The sequence below is a fragment of the Pieris napi genome, chromosome 16, assembly GCF_905475465.1.
Source record: "Pieris napi chromosome 16, ilPieNapi1.2, whole genome shotgun sequence".
NCBI classification, from domain to species: Eukaryota; Metazoa; Arthropoda; class Insecta; order Lepidoptera; family Pieridae; genus Pieris; species Pieris napi.
Window position 1 is genome coordinate 11,613,403 of NC_062249.1, and position 11,742 is coordinate 11,625,144.

The following is an 11,742-nucleotide window of genomic DNA, read 5'->3' on the forward strand; positions in this document are numbered from 1 at the left end:
CCAACCGACATACTTATTCTACCATATTACGTCTACATCTATTTGATAAACCTACACGTACTGCCAATAAAGTCATCACTTTTATAATCCTCATTACTCTCCTTATAAAAGCATTGGTATAAATGAATTGGTGTTTTTCATTTTCTACACGTACATAAAACATGTTCAATAATTCACAACTTTTTCCGAAAAGCCATTTTCACTTCCGTCTTAATTTTGTATACTTAGGTACCTCGTCTATTCGTTACGTGTTTTAAAAGTTACATAAAAAAGTTGTATCCACTATTATAAAAAAACATCATTATGGCGTTATTCTGTTGATAACACCACAGTCCACACCATAGCATTACCACAAAACGAACAGTTATTGCGTAATTCATTTGGGTAGGCACCAAATGTTTTTAAAATATTCAAATTTTGGATGTCGGTAACCATTGTAAGCTAGCTATTAGTTTAACGTGGGCTAAAGAAAAATGAGAGGCTTCAGAGAACGCAATAGACGTCTTCTGTCCCACCTAGTGGCTATGGGACAATAGTCAACTAGTCCTTCTGAGAATTTGTTTCGTTTTCCGAAGAGACTTTTAGAAATCTGCGTGTTGCTACTTTTAATAACGAGATTATGTTTTACAGATTAAGTTTGTTGTTGTATTTCAATGTGTTATCCACTGATTTTGAATGTTCCGCGAATCGAAAAAAAACAAAGACAATTACACGGTGTATTTTTAGCTAAAACCAATTAGTTATTGAGTCGACAAAAAAAATACTAGATCAAGCGTCTCGCGATCGCTGTCTAGGTGGAAATCACAAACTAAACAATAAAAAACTTGAGAGGTGTCAAGGGACACCCGGATGGAACGAAGTGCCTTTCGATTAATTTATATTTTAATTGGTATCATAACAGGATGATAGATTTTCTCGACACCAATTTTATATATTATTGTTTTAAGAGACCAGAAATCTAAAAGAGGAAGAAGAATGATGTCGTTGTGCTACGCAGGGATAGTAAAGTAACCTAAATATAAATTAAGTGGCACAATTAACAAGCATATTTCGTATTTCGTGGTTCAGATGTTTTATTCAGTCTCATCTGGTTCATCTTCTTGTATAAGCTGTTCTCGTTGTGATATTACTTCACTAATTTTTGAATTCGCAGAATTTCATGACATTTTCCTAAAATATTTTTATTGGAACGAAGTTCCTTATCGCGCGTTGTGAAAGGGGGCTAGACGGAAAAAATTCTTACGAAAAGTTGTCACGACACTTTTTTGCTATTTGCTATTGTAATACACCGGTTCTCGTCCGATCACCGAAGTTAAGCAACGTCGGGCGAGGTCAGTACTTGGATGGGTGACCGCCTGAGAACACCTCGTGATGTTGGCTTTTTTTTGTAGGGATAAGAAATGAAAATTATTTTTGGAATCACTTAACTAAATTAGTCTTGTTGGAACGAAGTTATCGAGCGTTGCGAAAGTGGGCTAGACGGAATAAATTAAGACCAAAAGTTGTAACGACACTTTTTTCTATAGTTGTTATATTTTACATTTTCGATTTAGCTATTGCCAACGTCCATACCACGTTGAATACACCGGTTCTCGTCCGATCACCGAAGTTAAGCAACGTCGGGCGAGGTCAGTACTTGGATGGGTGACCGCCTGGGAACACCTCGTGATGTTGGCTTTTTTTTTCGTCGTAAGATTGGTGTCGAGAAAATCTATCATACTGTTATGGCGCGTCTAAACGGGCCATGTTTTGCTGCAATTGATGGCTGCAACACTGTGGCCGGCAACATTGCAAACAATAGCAGCCACACTATGCAATCTAGTCAAATCGCGACGGTTATCAAAGGGTTTTTTAAAAAGGAAAACTTTATTAAGTAAATTACACTTAATATTCTTAACTTATAGTCGATACGAGACTCTTATTCTAAGTTGGTCGATGTTAGACCCTATCACTATGGTGGCCGATATTAGACTACCTTTAATATAATTATAATCTTACAGCTAAAACCCCTTACATGATAACTTTGATTCGTGGAACACAATGGAATAATAAGACTAAGCATTGATTGCATTAACGCTTACGGTGCTTGTTGGGTATCTGTGTGACATTGTAACTTTTCCCTCCTTAAGCTCGAAATCATCTGAAGAACAATTTTTCGGAGGATGGTTTCGGCCTTGAAATATTATACATGTTTTTATCTTTTTGTATGCCAGAAAGGATATAAGACTTAAAATTAAAATTACATATAGAATTATTGTCCCTAAACTGACACTATTGGTTTTCACTACACTATCACTTTGATTTTCACTGTTTTGTAGGGCGTATGATAATACTTTTAAATTGGTTAAATCAACCCCATTCAGCTTAACAGGATTAATGTTGCTCTGGATACTGATCTTCAAATTTTCAGGTAAATTTACTAGCGGCAGCTTTTGAGATATAAGCTTCTCACCGTTACTGCTATGTATTCTTAAATTGTGATTTGCAATGTTATATTGGCATTTATCTTCAATGGTTAATAAGTAAGTATTTATGAGAGTGTAATGTAAAATTTCATTATCACAGGTTCTAACCAGATCAACAGGTGATTTAGAGTAGATTATCCATCGGTTAATCTGTAAAAGTTCCACTTTAATTTCTTCGAATTCTATTGGAATTTGTTTGCAAGAGACGTTGTGAGAATATTTCATCAGGTCCAGGATACAAGTGTCTTCAACAGGTACCATGGTCTGCAGCTCATCACAGAGGTATATTTCTTCTTCTATATTCTTACATGGTGTCGACAGCGATTTCGCTTTCAACCCCTTCGCAATAAGGTAAGGATACTTGGGTAATATTATTAAGGTAAGGTTTGTTTCAGGTTGGGTGATAGGTAAGGGTACAATTTTATAATAAAAATAAGTTTCTTTCTTAACTAAGGGTATTTCTAATACTAAAGTAATAACATTGTTCTTAAAATACGATTTCAATGTCATGGACTGTTCAATTCTTACAATATTTTCAGGAATTACTTTAAATATCAGCTTATCTGTTTTCTCTATGATTCTAAGTACATTAATGAGTTCATTAGTATTAATTATAGATTGATGTAATACGCCCATTCTACTGAATGCTAAAATGTTTTCAATCTCGGTCAATTTTGTGTAAATTATTTGAAAATTATGTAAGAAGGAATTATAGATATGTGTTATTTGGTTAACATGTGAAATAATTGAAATGTCTTTAATATTTTTATTAATTTTATTAATTGCATCACTTAATTGTTCGAGATTGTTTGTAATATTTATAGTAGAGTTTGCAACAAGTCTTATCATTTCGGATATAACAGTAGTTTTCTTTTCCAGAGAATGTTCACGAGTTTTTACATTTTTTATTAAGTTGTCATATTTAATAGCATCATCGTAATCCAAATTTCCTGTTATCATTTTAACTAGAGATCCCAAAGGATTAATGAGTCCTCTTTTCTGTCTATTAATTGGTACAATTTCTGAATATTTGTTCAATGTGATATTTAACATATAATTAACTTGAAGCTTAACATCATTGAAGTATATTAACGAAGAGCTACTGGTATTTAACTGTAATTCTACTATTCTATTTAGTTCTATATACCTATGCATATTAAATTCTAATTCTTCCTTAATAAGTTTAATATCTAATGTCTTAATTACTATCCACTTATCATACGTAATCATAGCGGTTCCTTCTCTAAGAGGGAGAACGCCTGGATTCTTCTCAACCTTTTGAAGTTGAAGGGCCCGGATCGTTACTGCTTGGGTCACTAGCAGGACGAACCTGTGGGGGACGTTTTATGTCTTTTATTGGAACATTTTTATCTTTTGTGCTAGTTTCTACCAATACTACATTTCTTTTTATTTTACCCTTAACTTTTGCTTTTTCATACCTGGGCTTATCCTTGCTTCTACGTCGATTTATGCCTTTAATAAAAACATTATCACCTTCATTTAAATCAAAATTAGTTTCTCCTACTCTACTTTGTTGAACTTTTTCTTTCCTAGTTCCTATTTTATCGGTTAAGTATTTGTATAAGTAGTGAGTTCTTTTTGCATGATCCCTAACTAGTTGTTGAGTATATTCTTTATCAAAATTTAAATTGAATTGATTGTTATTTTCCGTGTGACCAAATACTACTTCAAACGGAGTGAGACCTGTTACTGAATGGATTGTTTGATTGTAAGCCATTATAGCATAAGTCATCACTGATGTAGCATCTGTAAATTTATGTTCATATTTCGCAAGTCTATATATTTCTAAAATTGTGGAATGGAATCGTTCTATTAATCCCATTGAGTTTGGATTGTTAGGGGTGCCTATGTGAATGTCTATTTTATATAATGTCATTAAGTCTTTCATGAGTTTATTATTGAATTCAGAACCAGGGTCTGAACTGATTTTAGTAGGTACGCCGTAGAATGAAAAATACTTTATAAGTGCCCTGACTACTTCAGGTGTCGATCTATCTGGGATTTCAAAAGCTTGTGCTAACTTACTAAATGCGTCTAATATGGTTAAGTAATATTTTCCTTCTATGGAGAATAAATCTATAAATAATTCTTGAAAAGGTCTTGATTGAGTTTGTGTAAGTTGTAATTGAGGTTTAAATGGTCTACGATCGTATTTCATACGTTTACAAGTGTCGCATGAATTTATTAAACTGGTTACGGTTTCTTCTAAATTTGTCCAAAAATAAACTCGTTTTAAATGAGAAATTGTTTCTTTAATACCTCGGTGACAGGTTTTGCCTACGTGATACTTCATTACTATTTCCTCTTGTTCTTTTTCGTCAGTGACATTAATTACTCTTTCAGTGCATTCATAAAGCTTTACGGTTTCTTTTCTAAATAATGAAATTAATACTTGTGTGAATAATTGTCGGTGTGCTTTATTTTCGTAATAGATAAAGTATTTAATTTTGGGTCTAATATATTCTTTAAGAAATTTTTTTATTAACTCGGAATTATCTAGGGGTAAGTGAACCTCTAAAATCTTTTGCTTGGGATGTGATCGAATTTTAACTGAAAGTTCATTTTTAAACCATGGGTGTATTAATATTTGGTTTGGTTTTGTATCTATAGCTTCGTAAAGTATGGGAATGCCATCAGTATCCATATCTTCGGCAGAATGTGCTGTATCTGTACTAGAGTTTATTGTTAATGTGCGTGATGATGACCTGGAATTAACTCGAGATGGAATAGACCTAGATACTTCAGAAAAAGACATAGAGTTACTGTTATCATTTTCAGGTTCTTTACTTTGGTTGTTTTGTCCTAATCGTGTTATTGAATCGGTTAATTCTTGAATATAGTCATCAAGATTTCTGTCAGAGTTATCTACATTAACTACCATTGATTGATTATCTTTATCGTTTTTACCTAAAGCATTTAATTTAATACGTGAGAGAGCATCAGCATTGGTGTTTTGCTTTCCATTCTTATGAATGACTTTAAAGTTGTATTCAGCTAATCTGAGTTTATATCTAGTCAATTTACTATTTGGTTCTTTAAGAGAATCTAGCCAAGCTAATGGTCTATGGTCTGTATAAATTGTAAATTTTGTTCCATATAGGTACGGACGAAAGTGTTTAACTGCCCATACTATCGCTAATAACTCTTTTTCTATAGTACTGTAACGTTTTTCTGTGTCATTCAAAGTTCTACTAGCATATGCTATTGGTTTATCACTGCCTACTTGGCCCTGCGAGAGTACAGCTCCAAGTGCATAGTCAGATGCGTCAGTTGTCAAAATAAAAGGCTTTGTAAAGTCGGGATATTGAAGTAATGGTGCATTAACAAGAAGTTCTTTGCATTTTTCAAATGATTTTAAATAATTTTCATTAATTACAATTTTACTGTTCTTTTTTAGACATGCTGTCATGGGTTGTGTAATCTTTGAGAAGTCTTTTATAAATTTTCGATAATAACCAATAAGTCCGAGAAAGCTCTTAATTTCTGTCGTAGTTTTTGGTACTGGGTAATTAAGTATAGCGTCTATTTTGTCGGTGTTTGGTTTTAGTCCGTCAGGTGTAATTGTATGTCCTAAGTAATTTGTTTCTTTGCAAAGGAATTCCGACTTATCGAGTTGGACTTTAAGGTTGGTATTTCTAAGTCTATCGAATACTAGTTTTAGTTTTATTAGGTGTTCGTCGAGGCTAGATGAAAAGATAATTATATCATCTAAGTAAATTAAGCAATGTATGCCCTGCAGTCCTCTAAGAATATTGTCCATTGCTCGTTGGAATGTCGCTGGTGCGGTCTTTAACCCAAACGGCATTCGAAGGAACTCATAGTGTCCAAATTGAGTTGAAAAGGCAGTTTTAGGTTGGTCTTCTTTTTCTATTTCCAGTTGGTGATAACCACTAGCCAAATCAAGTACTGAGAAGTAACAGCTTTTACCTAGTTTGTCAAAGAGGTCAGTTATATTAGGTAATGGATATTTATCGTCTATTGTAATGTCATTCAGTCTTCTATAGTCAACAACCATCCTAAACTTCTTTTCACCACTAGCGTCGATTTTTTTTGGTACGAGGTGTACAGGTGCACACCATGGAGAATTAGATTCTTGTATTACATTATCTTTTAAAAGTTTATCTATTTGATTTCTAATTTCAACAGCTTCGGCTGGAGATTGACGATAAGGCTTTACGTAAATTGGGTCTTCATTAGTTGTACGAATTTTATGCTTAACTTGATTAGAAAAACTTAATGGTATATGCTCGCTGTAAAAAATATCTCTATATTCAAAACACAAATTAAAAATTTTAGTTCTTTCTTCCTCATTCATATGTTCAAAACGTAATTTAGACAAATTTTGTTTCAGAATTTTATCAATTTTATAATCATTAATTGTTTGAGTATTATTTATATTAATTATTTCTTCATTGTAACTTGTAACTATCAGAGGTTTAGTGATTTTAATTTCATAGTTTTTATCAGATGAATTTTGTATTATAGTGGTAGCATAACCGTTTTCGCATTTTACAAGAGCAGATGGTGTTCTTATACCTTTACCAAAATTAATTGAATTCAATATTGCTTGTCCATTAGGAAGATTAACAGGAACCTTAACACGAGTTTCAGAACGTGCGTCAACATGAATGGCAAATGGTGGACTATAAATAATTGGTATTTCTGTGTCACGAGTTCTTAAAATTTGATTTTTCATGTCTATATTAGCGTCAAGTTGTTTTAATAAGTCTGATCCTATTAAACCGCCATATTCGCTATCCACATTATAGATATAAAATTTATGATAATCTGTACTACAAAAAGTTTTAAAGAGAGGTATATAAATTACTTCGTTATGGTGACTCTGTGCGTGTGTACTCACGACTTCGAATGGCTCATAATATTTAAATTCTGTCAAATACTTATTTACTATTTCAGGACTTATAAAGGATCGTGAACTACCTGTGTCTATCATAAACTTACTATTTATTTCGGGAATTTCAATATGTGGCAACTTTAAAGTACCGTGATGATTTAATTGTATTACTTCGGTTTGTCGGTTATTGAGGCCTGTGTATGAAAATTTTCAAGTTCTGAGGTGTCAACCGCTTCTTCTGAATTTTGTTCTAATTGACAATAATTATCTGGTGTAAAATCATTCGGATCTATATTATAATATTCATAGGGATAATTATCTTCGTGTGTATAAAATGTTTCATGATCGTAATTTGTGTAATTATTCATATCATCGTTCATGTAATTTGTATAAAATAAATTATTTGATGTTCTTGGTGTCATAAAATTTGGCTTAGCTTGAGGCGCCGTTCGCATCGATACATCGTTATCATATCTATGTACCGGTTTTGGTTGATGATTTTGTGGAATACCAAATTTAAATTGTTGTTGATTCGTTGTTTGGGGGAATTGCCTGTATCCAAATTGAGGTGGTCCACCACCAAACTTAAATTGTGAATTATTAGGATTATTAGGATTATTAGGATTATTAGGATTATTAGAATTATATAACCCTTGCTTTTGGTTGGTACCGAATTTAAAGTTAGAGAAATTAGGTTTAAATCCTTGAGGTTGTTGTTGTGATTGTATTCCGAATTTGAAATTCATTGGAGGCTTATTTTGGTATTGGGGTAATTGATTAAACTTATTAAAATTATTTTGTGAAAAATTATTTCGTGATAAATTATTTTGTGGTAAATTATTTTGTGGAAAATTATTTTGTGTTAAATTATTTTTTTCATTAATATTTTGAGTATATTTTTGTCTATTAACACTCCGTGATTTATATTGGTTAAGGAAATTTACTTCTTCCATTACTACACTGAGCGCGTCTTCTAGAGTTGTACATCTATGTAATCGGACAACGCGTATCATATCTTCGGGCAAATTGAAAAGGAAAACATTTAAACATGTGTGGTTATATATATTCATCTTCGCGTTCTTAATATTCTCGTCCTCTATTAAATTAATTTTTGAAAATAATGTGCTACGGACGCTTTGGATTCGATTACAAAAGCTTAAATATGACTCGCCTTGATTAATTTTAATATTTTCTAATTCAATCGAAATACATTCTTCAGTTCTAGGATCTCCGAAATGTTGGATAAGAGTTGTTCTTAGCTCCTCCCAATTATTGATGTCTTGTCTCTCGCTAATCAAGTGACTTGCCTTACCTCTAAGGCGGCTTGTTATAACATGAAATATGTATATATCTTGTGCTATATTCGGACGTTCTGGCCTAAAGGCTCTAATGACATACTCACTTTTATTTAAAAATAAATTTAATAGTTTTTGTTCCCCATCGAACTTTGGTATAATATTTAGAATATCAGTTGGAATAGTGCGTATTTCTTGCATTTTTTAACAAAAATTATTTATTACAATAAAAATTAAAAATAATATAAATTTATTTTCTTTACTTACTTAATAATTCAATATAATTTTCTTTTTATTTCAATTAAAATCTTTATCAACTTAAAATTACTTAAATCTATTTTACACAATACACAGTCAAACGGAAATAAAATGGGACAGGTTGGAATGCGAAGAGGTTTACTCACATAAGTCTGCAACCCATTTCTTCTATTTATAACTGCTTCTGCTTCTTTCACTTTTTACCTTTTACCGTCGAATTACGCGATCAATAATGACTTATTTGTTTGGTCGTAAAATATCCGTTTAATGCGTAAAAACACACGCGCAACCCTACACTCAGACTGATTTTAAGTCTTCACAGGCACAGGATCACGACGGATATCCTACCGGCTGCGCCAGTCAAATCGCGACGGTTATCAAAGGGTTTTTTAAAAAGGAAAACTTTATTAAGTAAATTACACTTAATATTCTTAACTTATAGTCGATACGAGACTCTTATTCTAAGTTGGTCGATGTTAGACCCTATCACTATGGTGGCCGATATTAGACTACCTTTAATATAATTATAATCTTACAGCTAAAACCCCTTACATGATAACTTTGATTCGTGGAACACAATGGAATAATAAGACTAAGCATTGATTGCATTAACGCTTACGGTGCTTGTTGGGTATCTGTGTGACATTGTAACTATCTTGCAGTAATGTCCCGGCCATATAGCCAAACATGTTTTGTATAGCCACATATGGCCGATGTTGCCCCGATGGGTGGCCGGACGATCGCTAGGCTATCGAATTCAACTGCAATATTGCACAGCCAGTTCTCGTGTTGTTTCAGTCACTCTCTTTGTTATGGCATAGTGTATCCTTTTCTACGCGACATGACGTTTGCTTTGAGTGAAGTGTGCCTGTTGCTTTATTCTGTGTTTTGCGATCAGCTGTATTTGACGTTAGATTACTACGTAAAAATGACTACTTTTGACATTCTAGTTCTTGAATAATTTATTATCAAGACTTATTTCTAGACTCAAATTGTCTACAGTTTCACGCCAATTTAAGTAAGGTCGAATCCACAATCTCTTCTTTCTCTGTTTCTTTTTTAAAACAATATAAGCTGCTGCTACAAGTGTGATTTCGTCACCCATTGTTGCCGGTTTGTGTGGCCCGTTTAGGAGTCTGCATCATGGGCCATACTATTGCAGACATATTGCAACACATTGCCCAGCCATAGATTGTTCGGCCATCAGTTGCATTAAAATATTTTTCTAATGGCCGGACAATTAGTGGCCAACAGTGCAGCCATCAATTGCAGCAAAACATGGCCCGTTTAGACGCGCCATTATGATACCAATTAACATATAAATTAATCGAAAGGAATATCGTTCCATCCGGGTGTCCCTTGACACCTCTAGTTTTTTTTTATTTATTATAATGAATTTTTTTAAAGGTATTGTTTTGAAAAAAAAATTGCAAAGAAACTAGGGACTCCGCAATTATTATTGTAAAGGGATTCGGGTGTACGTTTACTACGACTAATTTAGTTAAGTGATTCCAACAACAATTTACATTTCTTATCGCTACGAAAAAAAAGCCAACGAGGTGTTCCCAGGCGGTCACCCATCCAAGTACTGACCTCGCCCGATGTTGCTTAACTTTGTTGATCGGACGAGAACCGGTGTAATATAGTGTCGTTACAACTTTTTGTCTTAATTTTTCCGTCTAGCTCCCTTACGCAACGCGCGATAAGGAATTTCGTTTGAATAAATTATATATAAAATTATGGCTTTACTCGTTGTAAGATTATGAACAATTTATTTTAATAATAATAATAATTAATGCGGTTAAAATAAAGTTGTTTAAATATTTTAAATTATAATTAAATTTAGACCGCATTTTTTATCGTTGTTAAGCACTACAGACCTATTTGGATAAAATTACATAAAGATGCAGTCAACACTAGTTCATACGTCTCAGGCCCCAAAAGCGACGGCAAACTGTACGTGGGCCTTAGTCAAAAACTTTTCGACACTGTCATTTCCATACAAATTTAGTTTTCGACTTTCTACATACACTACTGTTAAGGCATCTTGAGGCCCCAGGCTGAAGCCTGAGGCAAAATCATTTATCGACGGGCGTGACTCATTAAAGCTTAACGATTTTAAGACTGACACTTTGTCACGTGACCTTTGTCATACAAATTCGTTTGGCGTTAGTGGGACACAACAGCCGAAAAGGGATTTTGTCTCTGTCTAAAAAACAAAACAAGATTTCAGAAATTTGAGATGTTTTAGCGACATTATTCTGTGCAATAAAAAAAATTTACTTTAAACAAATTATAGTAGTTTGGCGGAATTAAATTGTCTTATAGTGAGTAACTCATGTTTCGACTCATTTAATCTAGATCTGAGATTGTCTGGGAATTGCAAACAATCGTTTGCGCTGGATAAGTTCGACAATTAAGTTTTATAGAATACTGTTCGCGTCCTCTTTCGTTGATGTCATAACCTGTATATTATATAACTTCTTTAGTTACTGTTATCATACGAGGTTCGTTAGGGATTTAGCTTTGATCAAATTTGGCTTTAGGATAATGATATAACGAAACGGAAAGCACATACTGGGAGAGATTATGTGACTACGTTCCGGACAATTATCACCACTGCCGAAAACAACCTTTTTACTGTGTAAAAAAGCCCCCATTCCCCGCTTACTCTCGCATTTAGATAGTTTTCTCGACTCTCGAAAAAAGGTTTTCTATTAATTTTATAAAAATAGCTTAGTTTTATAATATTTTACCATCTTTGGCTATATTTAAAAGTCAAATGAAAAATCATTTATTCATATTGGTAAAACAATGTACACTATGCGTATATATATATATATATATA

The 11,742-nt window shown here is 33.2% G+C and overlaps 1 non-coding gene across 1 annotated transcript; it reads left to right on the forward strand.

Moving 5' to 3' along the window:
- The first annotated feature begins 1,558 nt into the window (after window positions 1-1,558).
- Window positions 1,559-1,677, forward strand: LOC125057603. The gene has a single exon (XR_007118226.1). It is a non-coding gene; the product is annotated as a 5S ribosomal RNA (ribosomal RNA).
- The last annotated feature ends 10,065 nt before the right edge of the window (window positions 1,678-11,742 follow it).